We start from the raw sequence: 21,309 nt of genomic DNA, 5'->3' as shown, positions 1-21,309 counted from the left end.
ATTAACTGCCACAAGATAGTTCAGTACAATAAGAAAAATAGGCAAAAATGGCAACAGTTTAAAACAAAATTTTAATTTATAAAGAGAATTTTTGTTATGTTAGAAATGCATCAGTTTGAAATAAAGGTCTGTTTCAATCACAAAGGATTTACAGGTACATTTACTGATGACAGAGTTATCATATTCTTTCAAGCTGGAAGATAGCGATAGCTTTCAATTTTATAGAGCAAAGAGATTTCAAGGGATTAACCGTATAGTCGAATACAAAAATGGATCTTCTTTGTGCATTATCTATTGTGACGCATGGCTAGAAAGGGTTAAACAGCTTGCAGGCTGAATGATGCAAAGCCCACCTTTAAATTCATGTTAGAAATGTATGCAAATGATAATTGGGGCCATTCATGCTAACTGGCTAGAACTTTGAAATGCAAACCTATATTTTTAGAAGTAATACTAATTGTATATATCTTAGATGCTACCCCTAAAAAGACAGTTCCTGTCTGTCACTATAACTCAGGGGTCAGCAACCTTTCAGAAGTGGTGTGCCAAGTCTTCATTTATTCACTCTAATTTAAGGTTTTGTGTGCCAGTAATACATTTTAATGTTTTTAGAAGGTCTCTTTCTATAAGTCTATATTATATAACTAAACTATTGTTGTATTTAAAGTAAATAAGGTTTTTAAAATGTTTAAGAAGCTTCATTTAAAATTAAATTAAAATGCAGACACCCCCCCCCCCCCGCAGACCCGTGGCCAGGACCTGGGCAGTGAGAGTGCCACTGAAAAGGAGTTTGTGTGCCGCCTTCAGCACGCGTGCCATAGGTTGCCTACCCCTGCTAAAACTACTGATTCAGAGATCAAAAGGGAATATTAACATTTGGATGAATCTTGGGTAAAATAATGTCATTGTCTATATGTCACTTTGAAGTTTGTAATAGACTGACCAATAGATAAATTGCCCTATGTTAATTTGTGCAACTAATTACTGGTGGTGTTTAGAAAGCAAAAAGTTACATCAAAAGCCTATTGTTTAACCAGGACTGTGTGGTCAAGTGGACGCTTGGAAACTGTATAAAAAGACCCTTGAGTTCTGATCCTGTTCATCTCAGATCTGCTTAGGCTTCATCAGGGGAAGTTTGAGTCACAAGACTGAGGTCCCAGTTATGCTGGTAAGCCCTGAATATGGTATTTGGACATTGGATTATATATAACCTATGAACTATTTCTGAAAGAACTCTTTGCAACAAAGCTCACCATCTATGCTATGAATCTGAACCTCAATGAACTTAACTCATATCTGTATGTATATTAAGCTTTTAACCATACTCTCTCTCTCCTTTTTTAATAAATTTTCATTTAGTTAATAATGAATTGGCTGTAGCGTGTATTTGGGTAAAATGCAAAAAAAAGGGGGGGGGATTTACAAATAAATCATGCTAAAAAATTCATTAAGGCTGAAAGTACATTAGAATGGAATCTTGCTAGTGCACCCAAATAACAGCATTTTCTTTTTTAAAAAATTCTACACCTTACAAAAAAAAGTTAGAGTCTGGAAATGAACAGTTTAAAGGAATACAGCCTGTTCTCTAGTGCAATATAATCCTTCATTGCTCATCCAACCCAATTAATACTTCCCACCCACACTTAGTTGCACACATTAAAGTTTTAAGAGAAATACTCAAAAGGTCAAAATAACAAATTATTAAGGAAACTAATAGAAATAAGAGGTAAATGAGAAGGTTACATTGCATGAGGAGAAGAAGAAAAAAATGGGTGTGTGTGCATGTATTGCTTGTGTAAGTAGGTAGATTGATGGCTCTGGATGCTAAAATCCTCTAGCCACAGCGGCAGTATAGGACAGCCAGAGGCAGTGCAATGTACTTCAACTGTGTTCCGAAGGGGACACTGCTAAGAGAAAGGGGTGGGACAAGAAAGCAGTGCCAACTCCATAACTATTCCAGCCTGGGCTTCCTAAGGTTCCCCAAAACGGTAAGTTACAACTTAAGAAACACCAAGATAGCACAGTGACAGTATGATGAGCAGCGTGAAAGGGGTTTTCCTGTAAATGAAAAATCAAACAAAGAAATTCAATCCAATTCCACAGGATTTTGTTACATGGACCTATTGATGGCTTCAATCTTTTGCATATAAAATAGACATCCATGGCTGTCATATGCATCACACGGCATGTCCTCAAATAGCAAGTGGAATGCTTGTATTTTCCTATTAGTGACCTGCTAAAAATGAAAGGAAGTACATGCATAACCATTGTGAGTGCTTTTTATGTGGCTCTCTAAGCTACGACAATTATTTAATTGATGTGCACGTATTCAGAATGGACTGTACATGGAGCAACGAATGCATTGTAACGACTCTGGGGAAGATGTGGGAGACAATAAAGCTCCTAGGCAATTGTTAAAAGTATAATCAGTATAAATGCTGTATGTCTTCAAACCATTCTGCTCTACCACTGCAGTCATGTTCAGCCTGACAGAACCCAGCAGTGCCAGACCCACTGTTCTGGTACAGCAAACATGCTCTGGAAGGAACCCCAGCTTTTGTAAAGGGACAGCTCAGTGCAGCAATAATAGGTCTTCTCACAGGCTTCCAGGGTAGGAACTTGCTGCTTCATTTAACTGCATCTGAACAGAGTGAGGGGACAACTCCCACTGACTAACCAGTAGAGTAAGGACTCCATCCCATAGCTCAGTTAACCTTTTCATGACCACTCTATTGCAATATTTCACTATTGGATGAAGTGGTCCAGATTACTTCCTTCTACCAACGCAGACCCTGGCAGAAGGCCTCAACAGGGGAATGTGCACCCAATAGGTCACACTGTTGGTGATGAAGGAATGACAGAAGTTTCCTCTGCAGTCTTGGAACAGCCCTTTTTGCTTTTAAATTCTACATCAGGTTCCCCGCTCTTCTCCCCCTTTGTGCTCGGGTCCTAGTCCAAAGACCTCACATTTAACAGAATGCTCCATTAAGATGATGACAGACATGAGACTCTCTTACCCTTTTATGTACTCAAATGAAAATAGTTGCACATTTTGCCTCCCTTTGTAAAAGCACCTCCCTTTGTAAAAGCACAGCCATTTATGATGTGGCTTGTCAACTATTAAAAATGCCTCACAAAATGTCTTGGTTTTAAAGGTAAAGCATTCTGCCAGCCACTGTCAGGATGGATTAAGAGAAATGTTGTGTGCACCTTAAACACATGAGGAGCCCTGTGTCCATTATTATTAAGTGTTTTTGTTTCATTAGGGTATGCTAATTGGTTTTGTTCATAGGCCACTGGCTACAGAGCTCATCATGTGCTTCTTTCTCACCGTCAGTCAATTGATAATACTGTGCTCCCCTTAAAAAAATAAACAAACACCTTCTGTCTTTATCCTGGCTCTGTTTCAGCTTGTTTTGTACTACAACATATGTCATCTGTTTCCCTAAACAATCTGCATGAGCATTGCACTATGGGATTAGTAATTTGAGAAAATGAAAAACAAGCTGTAATTGCCATACATATGCAGTCACATCTGATTTGCTTTAAGTAGACATTTTAGTACATTATTCTCCCCTCCCCCAAAAAGCATGTCTATAAATAACTTTTTTTTAAAAAATAGCCTTGTTCCTGTAGGCTTCATCTTTTCAAATATTGTAATACATGAGGCAGTAAAAAAACAAAAACAAAAAAAGCCCTCCAAGCTGTCCTATGCAATTGGAAAAGGAAACCTCTCTCTTGAAACATCTGCCAGAGCTGTTCTTTAATAAAACTAAACCATTGTTGTAAAATTACCTACCCAACAGAAAATAAGTTTGTTTTAAAGAAACAGTAATTAATCTAAGTGTTAACCTAACCTTCCATCTTTAACCATCATAAACTAGCAAGTCAAGCCATCATTATAGAAATTGTACCTAATTTCTTGGCTGCAAAAAAGTTGATTCTGCTCTTTGCTAAATTAATTCTTTTTACAAAAATTCTAAGTTCTAGTCATTTTATGCATGCAGGCAGCAGTATTTTTAGTAGTCCAGTTGTTTTTCCTAATAGATACATTGCAGAAATACTTTCATTTCTCAAAAAAAAAATGCATATCATTGTCTTCGTTACAGCTGCAAGTGCCCGTGGTGAAAGGATACATTGTAGTCTCAAAGATGGCACGCTTGGTGCTAGAACAAATTCCACCCTTGGAGGAATGAGAAAGAAGGCAGACTATTCAGAAGTGGGTGCCTAAGTTGTATGTGCATAGCCTGTGTTTACACATGGAAATAGACATCTAGTTCCCCAATTAAACTAGCTGGTTTCATTTCAGTGGTGGGCGAGTTCTTCTGTACATATACAGGACATGATTCTCCTCACAATTTTTTCCCCCCACCAGTTTAACTTCGTTGATTTCAGTAGAGTTAAATCTGATTTACATCAGAATCCGGTCAGAATCAGCCCAACAATCTGTAAAGAACCGCAGGATACTTTAGGGTAATCTGCACTATATAAACATAAGTGAAGAATAAATAAAATCGATATTTGCAGATTAAAAACATTTCTAGGTAAAATGTTTGTGCTGTATTAAGAAAACAAGAATGCCTTGAAGTGTTCCATATTAAATTGAGCCTGTCACCTTCCTAACTCCCAATAAGAGATTTTTTTAAACCCAATTACAGATTGACAGAATCTCATTAATGTTCTAATAGATGTTTCCCAGCAGCAAAAGATAAGGCAAGATCTTTCAAAAGCACCTAAATGACTCAGGAGCCTCAGTTCCTCACAAAGTCATCCCATACCAGGAATAAGGTGGTAACATCATCCATTTATCAAAAGGCAAATATATTATATGAAAGGAAGAATTGTCCAGTGGTTAGAGCAGTAGCTAGAATGTGTGTCCTTGGTTCGAGTCCTTCCTCTGCCATAGACTTACTGTGCAACTTTGGGCATGACATTTAGCTTCTCTGTCTCAGTTTCTCATCTGTAAGATGGGCCTAAACTAGAGATGGCTTCCAGTCTAGAAACTGACAGAAGTTGGCCTACCCAACCTTGGTATTGGAAAAAGGACATGATGAAACATGGAAACAGAAACAGGGAATATGCAAACAGGATCATTTTCATTTTTGTTCTTGTCTGTCTTTTGCTCTGACGTTGCAGACCAGGAATTTGTTCTCCACCCAGATATAATGTTTAGGTTCACTCTTTCTAGTTTAAATTTCCTTAAACACGGGGAAAGAATGGATTGATTAAAGATACCTGTAGTTATTCTTTTAAGGGTAAAATGTTCCTTTGAGATCTGCCCAATGGAATTCAACTTTGATATACTTCAGTTGGAGTCTGATCCAAGAGGACAATGGCTTTAGATGAGACCCTAAGGCCAAAATTTTCTTGGTTAAGGCAATTAATGCCATACCTACCTATTTGAATTCGCACATGAGCAACTCGTGTATGTGAGCAGTCCCATGTGCATAACTGTTGCAAAATCTGCGCCTAAAACCTTATTTAAAAATGTGGCCTGACTATGCAGCCACTCTCATCATGAACATCTCCCACTGAAGTGATTTTGACCTGTCATGGTCAGTATGTCTGAAACCTGGCCACTTATTTGGGTGCCTAAATATAGATTTAAGTGCCTTGTTTTAAGCACCAACATTTGAAAAATTTGTCATTAGTGTCAAGTGAAGAATAGTATTTGAGTTTTATTTCAAAATTATTACTTTTCACAGAAATTAACAAGAAATCTACATGTGTAGAGAAAGGAGAATATTGGAGTTGAAGTCAACCACGAGGATTTGAGAGAAGAATTTTGCTCCTAAGTTGTTAAACACTTCTAGAAGCTTTAATCACTAGAACTAACTGTAAACAAGCAATCGAAATGTCACTTTGGATAAGTGCTATGCTTGTGATTTCCAAGAGCAACCAAATATAGTATTAAATTGAATACAAATTAACAGAATCTGAATGCCAGAACTGAGAAGTTTATTAAATAATGTGAAAGAACATGTTTTATTAATGTCAAAAGTCAGTCATACATAAAGAATAAACACATTCAGAGAGAATGACACAAAAAATGTCATACATAAAGCATGACAGACTGTAGAGCTTTTCACATTATGTACCAGCAGCACTTTACAGAAGAGCTTTTTTGGAAGTGAACGGAAGTGTTGTACAATTTGTATCTAGGCAATGCATACACGATTGTTATTTTCCTAACTTTTGATCCATTATAAAAAAAAAAAAAAAAAAAGAGTGATGGCTTATATTGAAAGTTTGCTAGTTTCCTTTGATTATGATGCTTTGTATATTGCAAATAGAAAGCTGGAAAAATCTGGATTCTGTGTGTATATCTTAATGCATGAAATCCATGTCATGAAGACTGGGGTTTAGGTATTGCATATGCTTTCTGAGCAATCTAAATTCACTTGTTTTTAATAATCATAGTTAATCATGTTAACTGTGGCAGTGCCAAGGGTCCAACCTGATTGAGGCCCCATTGCCCTAGGTGTTGTGCAAACATGTAATAATACCTGAAAGCAAACTTTGCATAAGAATTTAATAAAGTAGTAACAGGCACTGATGTGTAATTAAAAGGAGTTTGTCCCTAACATGGTAAAGAAATAACCAACATCAAAATGAATAATTGCCACTAACAAGGTTTTAAAACAAATCTAATTTCTGGAATTATTTGTACTGGTGTGTAAAGACCTTTGCAATTATATTGGCCTTCAATAACAGTATGATCCAGTGGGTTAATCATGGCTGAATGCATATGAATCAAAATTTAGTGTTTGTTTATCTGGACCAGATGCTCAACTGGCATAAATCAGCCTTGTTCTATTGACTTCAATGGGGCTGATTTATGCCAGTTGAGAATCTGACCCTTTGTATTTGTGAATGCTGTCATTACTAATTTTCATTTAATTTTGTTTTTAAATTATTCTTTAGGTTATTAAAAAAACTGGTGATTTGATTGCCATGCTGACCTCTAACTCTATACGCTACACACCAAAACTAACTCTGTGACAGAGTCAAGATTGGAACTGAAGTCTTAACACACATTCCTGCGCTCTAGACATTAGAAAACAATTGGATGAATTAAGAATTATGTTGAAAGTTATTCTGTAACTATGTCAATAAATTATGTCTTATAAATTCTTAAAATCCATAAATCACTATGCATTGCTATTATGATATATACGGTGCTAAGCCTGCAAATTTTGCACATATGGTTGACTTCAGTGGAACTACTCAGGTTTTTAGAGCAGGTTTGGGGTCTATACATTTAGTAATTAATCATGGTATATATGTTTTCTAGACAAATACAGATTCTTTTTCAGAGGAAAGATTTTAAAATTGTTCTCTCTATTGTCATTGAAATTTTAGTCTCTATGATTTGAGAAGGAATGTGAAATTGTAAAGTAAAATAACTTCACTACATAGCAATAGCTTGGATTTCCCAGTCCTGCCTGTATACTGTAAGGTACTAGAGCTGGGTGAATAACTGACTTCTCAATTAGCTGGCAGCTTCAAAAAGCTGGGGGGGGGGGGGGGGAATTGTTCATAGTCAAAACTGAAAAATTCAAAACATTTTGGAAAATTGACATTCTTGTTGGAGTCGAACAAAATACACCATTTGACCCCAAACATTTTGTTTTTGGGGCTGAAGAGGTGAGGGTGACAGGGCACGCTCTTGGAATATGGGCAACAAAGATTCAATTCCCCGCCCCCGGCACAAGTGGAACAAGGACTTAAATTTGGGTCTCCACCTCCCAGGTGGGTCCTGACCACTAAGCTAGAGAATCATTTGCACTCCCTGTCTTTGGCCCAATGACTATTCAAGTATTTCATGCAAAGTGGAACAGCTTCGACGGGGTGTTGAGAAAGACCTGCTTCAGAATAGCCCATAGTCCAGTAGTTAGGGCACTCACCTGAGAGGTAGGAAGTTAAAATCCCTTCTCCACATCAAGCAAATAGGGAAGTTGAACTCAGGTCTCCCACCTCCCAGGTGAGTGCTCTAACCAGCTAAAGGTTCTGAGGGGGCCCTTCCATTCCAGCCATTTTGTGAATTGCACCAAAGTCCCTAAAACATTTTGGGGGCAAAACTATTCAGAGATTTCGGTTAAATTGGCGAATAGTATCAGGTTGACCAAATCTGTATTTTTCAGCAAATAAACTGTCCAAAAAATTTCACCCACCTTTAGTAACTAGTGCTCTTTGGGGAGTTAGTGCTGCTGTGATTCAATGAGTCACCAGAATTCTAGTTCAGTTTTAAAAGGCATCACAAACAATCAAAGGTGTGCTGTTGATGAAGGCAGCAGTCATGCAGGGCTTACTCTTTCGCTGATAATCTATGATAGGCAATGTTCTTCTCCATACAAGTGATAGAAAGGAAGAGAGAAAATAAGGTACACCGAGATGACCTGAAGAGAACCAGCAAGGTTTGATTTAAGGACTGATCTCAGTGCCCTCTCCCCAAACTCCCATTAAAATCTAGTAGAGCTAAGAAATAAGTTTTTACTTTTGTATTTCCCATAGGTATCAGAATAGTTTATCACAGAGAACTGTGTATAATTACTATTAGTTTACTCAATTCTCATGAACGCCGCTTGGACACAGATTGATCCTGACAAAACTACAATAAGCACATCATTACATGCCAGTGGCAAAGAAGGATAGTAAATGTCACTTTCTTCCAACACTGAACAAGGACATTTATTGGGATAAGGAAAGCAGATATATCCCTAAAGCTACTTAGTGCTTCCTTCTACTTCACCGTAAAGTTTCTTCTTGAAACTTTCCCCAGCTCTGTCTGGCCAGCCTTCCTGCTACAGATTTACAGGAACACTACACATTTCCACTTTGACAATTAATTGTTTCTGATCACACTTCTTAGGTAATTAGTCCAGGATTTATGAGGCTGTGAGAGGGAAAATAAGAGTGTAAAAGGTGTTTTCTAAGGTCCTAGGCACACAACATTTTATTTTGTAGGTAATCACATATTAGGTCTAAGTAAAGATTTTACAATGAATAGTTCATCCTCTTTCTCTGCTTGTGAATATTCACAAGCCAATTACAACTTACTTTGGTTAATTTGTCTCAGTTGCATTATTATTAGTTTTAATTGCCTATAGGATTCTTTGTGGGTTTTTTAAAACTCTATGGGCTGATTGCAAACAGTTCTCTGAAGTTATTCCCTGCTTGCTATTGTGTGTTAGTAGTGATTGGTCAAATAAGTCACATTACATGGGTTTCTCTGTCTGGCTGAGTGAGCAAGTACTTCCATTGGGAATATTTAAGCATATTTACAGTGTGTTCATAAATCTTACATTTCATATGCGGACATGGTGGTGCTTTGCTGTGTTGTGTTTGCCTACAAGTTCTGGTAAACATATATCATTGCTAATGCTGTCTATTGAGCAAAGTTCTACGGCACATGAGATCACTGACTTTTATGCCTATTCTGGTGTGTTCCTTTTCTGAGTTTTCTTTTAGAATAAATGAAAAATAACATCAACTATTTTGAATTTGACATCTACTTTAGGTCTCGTGACCTTCTTGGAGTTTCTAGAAACTAGCATCATATCAATATTGATTTGTCATTTGAATTATGTATTCATTTTCTGTACATGGTCAGAAATCATCACTGAAAACTTGAAAATGTGAAGCTATATAAAAAATGAATAGAAATGCCATTCACTTGCAAAAATTCTAAGAACATAAGAACAGCCATACTGGGTCAGACCAAAGTATCCTGTCTTCCGACAGTGGCCAATGTCAGGTGCCTCAGAAGGAATGAGCAGAACAGGTAATCATTAAGTAATCCATTCTTTCACCCATCCCAGCTTCTGGCAAACAGAGGCTAGGGACACCATCACTGCCCATCCTGGCTAATAGCCATTGATGGACCTATCCTCCATTAATTTATCTAGTTCTTTTTTGAACCCTGTTATAGTCTGGGCCTTCACAACATCCTCTGGCAAAGAGTTCCACAGTCTGACTGTGTGTTATGGGGGGGGGGGGGAAGAGAAAAAAAAACTTCCTTTTGTTTGTTTTAAACCTGCTGCCTATTAATTTCATTTGGTGACCCCTAGTTCTTGTGCTCTGAGAAGGAGTAAATAACACCTCCTTATTTACTTTCTCCACACCAGTCATGATTTTATAGACCTCTATCATATCCCCCCCCTTAGTTGTCTCTTTTCCAAGCTGAAAAGTCCCAGTCTTATTAATTTCTTCGCATACAGAAGCTGTTCCATACCCCTAATCATTTTTGTTGCCCTTTTCTGAACCTTGTAAATTCCAATACGTCTTCTTTGAGATGGGGCGACCACATCTTCAAGCAGTATTCAAGATGTGAGCGTACCATGGATTTATATATAGAGGCAATATGTTGTTTTCTGTCTTATTATCTATCCCTTTCTTAAGGATTCCCAACATTCAGTTCGCTTTTTTGACTGCCGCTGCACATTGAGGGGGATGTTTTCAGAGAACTATTCACAATAACTTTAAGATCTTTCTTGAGTGGTAACACTAATTTAGACCCCATCATTTTATATGTATAGTTTGGATTAGGTTTTCCAATGTGCATTACGTCACACAAAAATCATCCTTTAGCATAGCCTTTCAGAATCCAGCCCCATTAACTAATGCTGTGGCCCACTCTTCCCTTTCCATGGGTAAAAACTTAAAATTCAGACATGTAATATAGTTGTGGATAACAATAAGGTGGTTTCCATGGCAACATAAGCGCAAAAATCTCAAAACTTCTCCCCAACTCCTTTACTTTATTTATTTAAATATAAACAGAAGAAAGCACCAAATATCCAATCAGAAAAAATAAACTGATGGAGATAAAGAAAAGAATGGTGGGGAAAAAATCTTTTTAAAAAAAAAGAGAAAGAAAGAAAAGAGATCATTGCTCAGAAGTCTAAGGAAAGACTCCCATTAGTTTTAAAGGGCTTTGTGTACTAAGCAAGTCATCTTCTGTAATTTGTTCAAGAAATTAACAGTAAATTTAAACACAAATTATTTAAGGTTTTAGATTTTGGTTTTCTCCAGTGATGACATCTAAGCAAAAGTCTAATTCTGTCAAGAAATCAGGTTAGTCTTATAGGGTGAGGACTGTGAGTGACAGACATTAAATCACAGAAACGTGGAGAAGTGAGAGATAGGTCATCTAGAACAGCACTTCCCTCAGTCTCAGCAATTTCCCTATGATATACAAATATTTTCTAGCATTTAGCCTAGAATTAATCTCTGTTGCCCATTCAAATACTTTTTTGTCAACTGAAAACATAGAAGAGAATAGTGTTGGGCACATAGTGGGCTTGAACAGTGGATCAAATGCAGAAAGCCCAGTGAACATGGCACAGCAGTCTGAACTACTACACATTTCAGCAGAGATTTTCAAAGACACAAAGGGCTGCTAGATGTAAAAGTCCCATTGAAAACTCCACTCTAAATCTTGAAAATATTTGCAAGCCAGGAAGGTGGGATGAGGGGTACTGAATTTGTTTTTTTTGTCTTGGGTCAAAAGATTTTGTTTTGATGATTTCATGTGTTCGTTTAGATTTCGGTCTTTTGCTTTTAAACCTTTTCAGTCTAATTAGCTTCCATTTTGAAACAAAGTCACGATTATTTTGACTTTGAAAAGGTCAAAACAAAGCATTTCGTTAATTCTCAAACTTTTCCCATCAATTTTGACTTGGAAAATTCACCAAACCTGACCCTGTTTCACAAACAGTTTCACTTTCAATAAATCTGCATTTTTAACAAAAAATTAGCTGAATTCCAGCTCAGCTCTATCTAGCACTGACTCCGTTAACTACTCTGTGCTGAGCACTAGCAGCAGGTTCCTACCAACTAAAGAGGAAGAAAAATTTCTCCATGCCTTTTCCCATTCTTGAAGTAATAAAGCATATACAAATCCTACAGTAGGTATGGAAAAGAAGTCCAAAATAGATTGAGGGTATGAGAAATCTTAGCTACAAGAAATCACTGAAAGGAGAGAGAAATGTGCAGCAACCTGCATGGAACTTGGAGGGGGGAAGTTCAGCTTGCAGGAGGAAAGAGCTGGGCGGAGGCCAGCCTGCGTGGCATGAACACTAGCTACAGTTGCAGCATCTCTGTAAATAGTTCTCTTCATAGAGAGCCAGTTATTTTTAGAAACAGGGAGTCCTTTCACATTATTACCCAGCACGCAGTACGTGAAACAATCTTACTGCACTCAGCTCAGCAACAACTGAAAACATAGGGACACTCCTGGAATCAGTTTTAAATATACAGAGGGGCTTTTTCTTGCCCTCTGAAATTCATCATTATTTGGAATTCTCTGCCCCTAAAAGGCCCATCCATTATATAATGACTCAAGTAACAACAAAATGGGGAGGGGGGGGGGATTACTTGGATTCCACAAAAGCAACAGAGAGTCCTGTGGCACCTTTAAAGACTAACAGATGTATTGGAGCATAAGCTTTCGTGGGTGAATGCCCACTTCATCGGATGCATTCACCCACGAAAGCTTATGCTCCAATACATCTGTTAGTCTTAAAGGTGCCATAGGACTCTGTTGCTTTTTACAGATCCAGACTAACACGGCTACCCCTCTGATACTTGGATTCCACAGTAATTTTAGGATACTTGGGATTAACCACCAGGGCCGGCTCTAGGCACCAGCAAAACAAGCTGGTGCTTGGGGCGGCACATTTTTAGGGGCGGCATGGCCGGCGCCAGAATGCCGCCCCTAAAAATGTGCCCCGGCTGCCCTAGCTCACCTCCGCTGCTGCTGCCACGGCGCGCGAAACAGCTGATTCGCGCGCCGCGGCGGCTCGGGGTCTCTCCCTCCCTCCCAGGCTCTCAAATCTGGGAGGGAGGGGGAGATCCCGAGCGGCCGCGGCGCGGGCACCGCTTCTCCCCCTCCCTCCCTCCCTCCCTCCTAGGCTTGAGAGCCTGCGGGGAGGAGGCAGGGCTGGGGATTTGGGGAAGGGGTGGAGTTGAGGCAGGGCCAGGGGTGGGGTAATTAAAGAACGGGGGGGGGGGGGGGGCGGCCAAAATTGTTTTTGCTTTGGGTGGCAAAAATCCTAGAGCCGGCCCTGTTAACCACTAAATTACAGTACCTGGTGCTTGAATATAGAAGCAAACGAAAAGATGGCAATCTTCTTTTTCTAGTTATTTTGCAGGGGGACCAGAGTAAGCTTCTGTCTCTAAGCTTTTTGCCTGCCCTGTACCAACAAGATACATTCTGACCCCATTCCTTATCTTCCAACAGGGGCACAATGAGGGGAGGGGGAAGACAGGGGCCCAGCCCCTCCCCTCCAATTTTGGCCAGCTCTGAGCAGAGACCCAGCAGAAGGTGCCACCTCCCCTCCTGGCCATACCTGAGACAACAGCATGGGCCTGCTCTGTAGCCAGGGACCAGTCACCCACACAGGAGGTAATGGTCTAGGGCTCCTGCATTCCTGCCCAATAGGGGAGCTCCTGCTGGAGTCTGGTGCTGCAGGCTGAGAGAGGAAAGCCTGATGCTTCCCTGAGACCCGTGCTCCAGGTGGGGCAGTAGTGGGAGGACGACTGCAGCCCAGATTCTGAGCTTTCCACAGGAAGCGGAGGCACTGGGGATCCATAGGGTTGCATGTTCTCTCTCCTTGCACTCTCCCCAGGCTGCATCCTGCCCTGGCACCAGGGGCCCAGGCTCGGCAAGTCAACATTTCCTTTCCTGGCTGCAGCCCCACAAAACTGCCTGCAGTTGGCTCTGCCCTCAGAGCTGTGTGCCAACCTAAGCAGCCTATGCCTCAGCATCTTCTCCGCCCCAGGACAGGTGCACTACTGGAGAGAGGTTCTCTCCCCATGCCCCCTTAGAAAATGCTGGTTTTGCCCATCTTCCAGGCCCCCATAAAAGAAATCCCACTTACAGGAATCTCCTCGATTCCACCACCTGCTCTCACCCAACCTTACCATGAAAGCCACCCTTCCTTGCGGACACGACTCTTGAGGAAACCTGGAAATTATCAGGTTGAAGAAATGATCAGACGCAGCAAGATTTCTATGAAATGGTAAGTTGTTGCATTAAATACCTGCCATTAAATCTTGCTCAGATAAAGACTAGAAGGCTGATGGCACGGAGAGTGAGGCCCTCATTAAATTGCTTAGACGCATATATTCTATTCCTGTAACTTAATTCATGACTCTCATCAGAAAGCAGGAGTCGGCAATGTTTGGCACGCGGCTCGCCAGGGTAAGCACCCTGGCGGGCCGGGCCAGTTTATTTATCTGCTGACGCGGCAGGTTCGGACGATCGCGGCCCCCATTGGCCGTGGTTCGCTGTCCCAGGCCAATGGGGGCAGCGGGAAGCGGCGCAGGCGGGGGATGTGCTGGCCGCGGCTTCCCACCGCCCCCATTGGCCCGGGACGGCGAACCGCGGCGATTGGGGGCCCGCAATCAGCCAAACCTGCCGCATCAGCAGGTAAATAAACTGGCCCGGCCCGCTAGGGTGCTTACCCTGGCGAGCCGCGTGCCAAACGTTGCCGACCCCTGGATCAGAGTATCAGAGTGACTTGTAAAATACTTATTGTATATATGGGCCACATTCACATTTCTTAAATTGCAGTATGTCACCACCTTGTTCAGAAGTGGCTTTAATCTACTGTCCGTGATGGCTCTTCAAAATGGGTTTAAAAACAGCAGCAAATGGTGCAAACCATTGGCTTTAACTGCTCAAACTCCGCTTGTAATACAGAAGCAGCATTCCAAATATGAATAAATACAAAAGATGTTCACTGATTTTTAAAATATAATACCTCACTTAAATGGCAATCTACACCTAACAATTGTTATAGCATATAGGAATCCTATCAAGCAAGATTTTTTTTTTGGCATAGCACATTTGAATCAAATTGTATAAATAAAGCAGTAGTCAAAGACTGGTAAACAAACGCATCAAATTTCCTTCTAAGAACTCTCCTAAGAAAAGAGCTGAACATAATCCATCAATAATAAACATAGGCAAAACCTTACCCATACTTGAAAAAGTGAAGAGTGAGTGTGTATAAATGTGAGAGAAAGATGTGGTTAGGGATAGTTTAAAACCAAAATGATACAGTGTAAGAAAAACAAAAATTGAACAACACTTGTTTTCCATAGGACATTTCAGAAGTCAGTGAAGCATGGCACAATCATGATGGACTGTGAAAAAAAATCTTTCCTGTAAAAAAACCAAACACTCCCCACTCCCATACACGCACACACTCATATTAAATAAACTAGGGGAAAAAAACCCAAAAAATAAATTGGGATTCAAGCACTTGGGTAACTGAAAATGTGAAACACCAGTCTCACAGGATGATAGAAAACACGTTACTGTGCCCTATTTTTTCCTTTAAAAGTTCTATTACACAGTATTTAAAATGTCTTCCTTTGATTTTCTCAGAATCTGACTTCAATGCATGATGGAGAAGTATCTGAAATAGCTGGTCCAAATGAGTAGCTACTTCTTTGTTCTTTAAACAATCCCTGATAGGAAGTAGTCAGGCTGTAATACCTTTTGAAAACTTGTAATTTAGACAATGAAAACAAGCGGTTATCCAAGTCAGAGAGTATAACAGAGTTATGCTAATAAATTCTATAGTTCCAGTATCTTCTAAGCCAGCAAACACCTACTGGTTTACGGGGTCAAACTAGTACTTTCCCATCTTAATTCTTACAAACAAGGAGAGCAGTGAACACTAATGGTCAAATGTTTTGTATAAGGTTTACAAAGGACATGAGGGGTAAATAATCCACATTGGTTTAGCACTCACTGGGATCTTCTCTCTAAACTGTAGTCTTCTAGTCCATTGTTCACAACAGCATCATGCTGCCCATACTCACTAAAAGCGTACAAGGAAAGGTGAGGGAACAAAGCAGAGCAAACTGTGTAGTGGGCCCCTAAGGCAATCTAGCTGAGTAGGCAGGATCAGGGGGAAATGGAAGAAAGTGGAAGGAATGCCATTTGGAGCATAGCTTACTGCTGTTTTTAAAAAAAGGTATATGATGCAGTCACCTTCCCCCCCACACACACACCTTCTGATGTATATTGCTAACTGCAGCATATGTGCAGTGATATTTTGAAGAAGGCGGGAGAAGAAGGGGAACCATGCCCCTGAAGCAGCACGTTTATCGCCTTGGGGCTGCAGAATGCTAGTAGTTCTGGGACTCAAAGATATGCTGAGATGTGGAACTCTGCCCAGCTGCTGTAGGGATGCAGTAGGGAACAAAAGCTGCTGCCTGTATGTTCTTTTTGCCTCCCAGTGCAGGATCTGTGTCTTAGCATGTTAAAAACAAACCAAGGATGGGATTTGCAAAGCTGCCTAGGAAGTGTGAGTGCCCATTTCCTATAGATCCTCAAGACGGCTTTGCAAATCTCTCCCCCAAAGCTCATCCTTCAAATTTTCCACTGAAGTTTAGGGACGCTTCTTTTCCCCACAAATTCCCTGGATCACCTCATCCTGGATTCTTTTGCCTTTATTTTTTAGTTTTGTTTTCACTTTCAGTGTGGCAGTTATTAAGGGGGTGGTGGAGGAGGGAGCATCTCATCTTGCAACACTGTGTCAGGTCACTTAAATCAGGTTAGCTTGCATTACACAGAATGGTATGTGACTGGAAACATTCTATGTAACATAATGGGATGCAGCATACAGGAAGTCTGAAAACATATTAGGGAGCCACTAGCATTCAGGCACAGTATGGTTCAGCTGTGATTTAATGTAACAGGAGTTGAAAAGTGCAAAAATAAAACTTCCCAGCTTTGCCAGCACTCTACAAACCAAAATCCTCCTTTGGAGTAAATTAATTTCTCCCTCTTTCAGAATAACTTGGGATTGGATTTGAAGACTATTGTGCAAGCAGCATTACAAATACAGCTGAGGCACAGTTCTTCAGCACTGAATCCTTGCTCAGGCAAAACCCCAGAACTACATTCAAATCAATGCGAGTTTTACCCAAGTAAAGTCTCTGTCTGCAGGACCGAGGCCACAATGGTATGTGTTGTCTCACAGTTGTATAACTACAACCCTGTACTTAATGTTTTGGGCCAAGCTTTAAGAACTGTAAGCATTTTGCACATCTCATTTATGCTGACAGTTACCATAATTTCATGTACAGTTCCAGCAAACTGAGGGTGGAAATGATTATGTACATGTTCAAGTGCACAGTGCTCATCTTCACATGTGGATAATGCACACATACCGTTCTGAAAATCTCACCCTCTGTGCTCAAAAATGTTAGTACTACATTAATATCTGATTATATAAGCAAGACATACAATTCTATTCACCCTTTTTAATACTTCGCTATTTTGAAGGTGAGGCACATATTGAATTACAAAATTTTAATGCAAGATGAAAATTTCCCTTCAGTTTTTAAAGGGTGAAAGCACATAAAGCCAGCAATCAGCCATGTTAGGATGCAGATCTGAGCTTTGCAACAGGCATTCCACACAAAATGCTCAATACCCAATATCACTTCAAATCTTCACATATATGCATGTACACAGAAACATTTGCATGTGTAAATTATGCAACTACTCATCTGTTGCCCATCCAGCTATCCATTTTGTGAATACATACATGAGGTTTGCAGGTGCAGTGAATGGGTCAATCAACTTTATTTGAAAATTTGAGCCATAAGCAATTTTGGTAGATACAGCCCTTGTTCACACACAAGTGAGGAAAATTGTGATCATTTATACACCTAATTGCTCTAACATACTTGCCTTGTCCCATCACAGGACTAGCTTAAGCACCTATTAAGTATTTATGAAGGCAGGAGGATGGTGAGTGGGATACAGAGAGATTAAGTGACCAAAGTCGCACAAGGAGTCTATGGCAGAGCCTGTAATCAAACCCAGATCTTCTGAGTCCTCACCCAGTATCCAAATAGTCATCCTACCCCTCTGTGTTTTGTCTACAAAGTCATCTTTGTTCTAACTTGACCAATAAAGTACAGTTGAACTGTTACTATAAAATGGCTGGGAGTAAGACAATGGGCATGAACAACAAACTAAAAAGAGTCTTAAAACATTTATTCAACTTGTCAGTGATGTTCTTAAACTTCCATCGAGTGAGATGAATTACAGATGGTCTTTTGTGATTCTTTGTTTGACCTTTGGTGTTTATGAAAGTAAGGAACTAACAACAGTTGGCACAGTTTGCTCTTTTACTGTCAGGATTCACACAAGCTTTCCCACTGGAATATTAATAGAGGAGTTCTATCTTGACATACAGTCCATCACATGGTGAGAATGTAGCATTCCCACTTTGCCCTAAACAAGATCTACACACTAGATCCTCAGCTGATATATATTGGTGTAGTTCCCTGAAGTCAATAAGGGCCTGATCCTACACCAACTGAAGTCAATGGAAATGTCACTATTAACTTCAATAGGGGCAAAATCAGGCCAAGTCCCTTGAGGAATAAGCCCCTAAATGGCTTCAAATTAATAAGGAAATTGAGGGTAGGTAGCATAATGGTTTAGTGTCAGTCATTCATCTTTGGAGGCCTGGGTTTAAAGCTGGTCAAAATTGGAAAGGAATATAGTGATCTCAAATCTTTCCCACACCAAGAAAACCCTACATCATTTGGCATTAACAATCTTGTAATACAATACAAGCAAACATAGACCCCCCCCTCCTCACTTTAATAAATTTTAAGATCTTTAGTGCTTACTCCAAATCTAGGGTTTGGTGTTGGGTTCTCTCTAGAGAGCTTGTCTGAACCCCTGTCAGAGTACTTTCTGGAGTATTTTCCAGTGGAAAAAATTCTCCCCAGCATATTCTGTCAGGAAAAGGTTGGTAGGCCACATTAGCAAAAGCAAGCAGCCACAGCAGTCTTGGCTCACATTACCAATAAGAACTACACAACGAAGCATACTTAATCTAGAAGTAGAAAAGGAAGATGCACTGGGCTGGGTGCTGAACTTATAACTGGCTGCTAACTAGCCAGTTGATTAATTTTGATTTGCAAGAATCAGGTAGCCTCACCTAGTTGTATAAGTAAGTCCATAGTAAACAGTAGAGATGAGTCCAAGACTCAATTCTGATGGGTTTGGGAAAGATTTTGAAAACACACACACACACACACACACACAGGTTTTCAGCTTTAGAGACTCAGATCAGCCTACTACAGTATATAGAAAGAGTCTTGTAAAGTAGATGACTGTTTGCAAGAAAAATAAGCAGAGAGAGCTGAGTGGAGTCAAGAGAATGTCTCACTATTAAATACCTCTTAAAGAAGAATCTAATGATTTAGTGTTATGATGCTCTAGTGCCACAAAAATAGAATTTCCAGTGTGTAACTTTGCCTGCAGAAAAACTAGAGTTTCCCACCAGACTACTCTAGTTCAACTTACACCCCACTTGTTTCCTTAGATAGCTCTCTTAACATGAAAACCCAAGGCCTCACACCATGTAAGCCAGCTCCAGGTTTCAATTCAACCTGCACAATTAGGCCTAAATATGTATAAAAATCAATCTCAGTCCTTAAAATTTTGTTGTCTTCTGGAGAGAAATTGTCCTTCCATAGTGACACATTATGGACAGTGTTTGGGTATCAACATGTCATATGGCTACTTTGGGAAACTTAAGGATATTTTTCTGCTTAAGAGAGGTTGGCTAAATTAATGATTTATGGGTGGAGATGGTGTGCAGATATGCTGAATAGTGTTTTTAAAGCAGGTATGGGCAAGACAAATTAAGAGAGTGGTTCTGTATAAGACCATTTCATAAATTGTGATTACATAAGATCTTAATTGCCCATATTAACTGCATATTCTGATCTGTATTCAAAATTCTCTGATGTGCCTGTCTAAGGATGTATGTTACACCAAACAAATGGGGCCCTATAGACAATTTTCAACACCCCCACCCTCAGGGGAGATACAGTCCCCACATCAGTGATTACAAGCCATTAAGACCGAAGAGGTGTAACTACTCAACCAATGGAGCAGCCATCACAGGGGCATAAACCTGGAGAGTCCCTGCTGAATGTTTTTTCACTGATCTTAGGCTTGCCTACACAGGGGATTTTATAGATATAGTTAAACTCGTAAAATTATATTGGTAAACTTCCCTGTAGACAAACTGGGTCTCAAAAGACTTCACACCTGGGGCCTGAAACACAAGCTATGTCTTCACTGCCAAAAATACTGTGTTTTTTTTTATAGCCCATACCTAACTCAAGTTAGCTACCCTGCTGTAAACACACCCCTTTTCTGAAAGCAAAGGCATAGCAACAGAAACTATTGAACAATATTATAATTGAGCCCAGACACCCATAAAGAAGGGTGAGACGCTTTCTTAAACAATGCTTCCCTGATATAGGGAAGAACACAGACATGCAGGTGGAAGGGGAAAGAATAAAAAGGCATGCTGTCACCTGTGACCAGGGTAGATGACAGGACAATCAGCATTTGCTAGGGGAATGTAAGTCTTCAGTCCCTGTAACATGTAGTGAAGTAGAAGATTGGATGAGACTAAATATGCATGTAGATTGTTTGTTGTTTTAAAATCTCATCGTCCTTAATGCTTTGTTCAAAATGCTGAATAAAGTAACCCTTAAGAAGGCTGTTGGTCAATATCACAGGTCACAGGCTCCTAAAGGGTAAGAAACACAGGTGGCCAAATCCAGTCGGACCTGCAGGCTGGTAAGCAATTGGTATAAGAACAGCCATACTTAGAGTAATGGTCCATCTAGCTCAGTATCCTGGTTTCCAACCGTGGCTGGTGGCAGATGCTTCAGAGGAAATGAACAGAACAGGGTAATTTATCTAGCGAGTCATGCCCTGTCATCCAATCCCATCTTCTGGCAGTCAGAGGTTTAGGGACACCCAGAGCATGGGGGGTTATGTCCCTGACTATGTTGGCTAATAGCCATTGATGAATTCATCTAATTCTTTTTTGAATCCAGTTATATTTTTGGCCTTCAAAGCATCCCCTGGCAAAAAGTTCCACAGGTTGATGGTGTGTTGTGTGACAACATGGGACAGTGTACTCAAGTCCTGGTCTCAGAGTAGCAGAATGGTGAGCTTCCTCCTTGAGACAGGTAAGGGCAAGAGGCACAAGGCCTGAGGTGACTGCTCTCAGAGAAACTAGAAAGGAGATAGAGATGCAGCTAACCTAGTAACCGTGTTAAGAGTTTTCTTCAAAATATTGGAATAGCAGCTCCTGCAGCACTGCATAATGAAAATATTTTGCTTTCATTACAATAATCATTATAAATATTTCAGTTTTAATTACACCTGCTGTTCTAGCTAGAATAGTTTTCTACTGGAGCTTTGTTTTCCACCTCCAGGCTCTTGGATTAGAA

The sequence above is a fragment of the Chrysemys picta genome, chromosome 14 (genome assembly GCF_011386835.1).
Source record: "Chrysemys picta bellii isolate R12L10 chromosome 14, ASM1138683v2, whole genome shotgun sequence".
Classification (NCBI taxonomy): Eukaryota; Metazoa; Chordata; order Testudines; family Emydidae; genus Chrysemys; species Chrysemys picta.
This window is presented reverse-complemented; position numbering follows the sequence as displayed.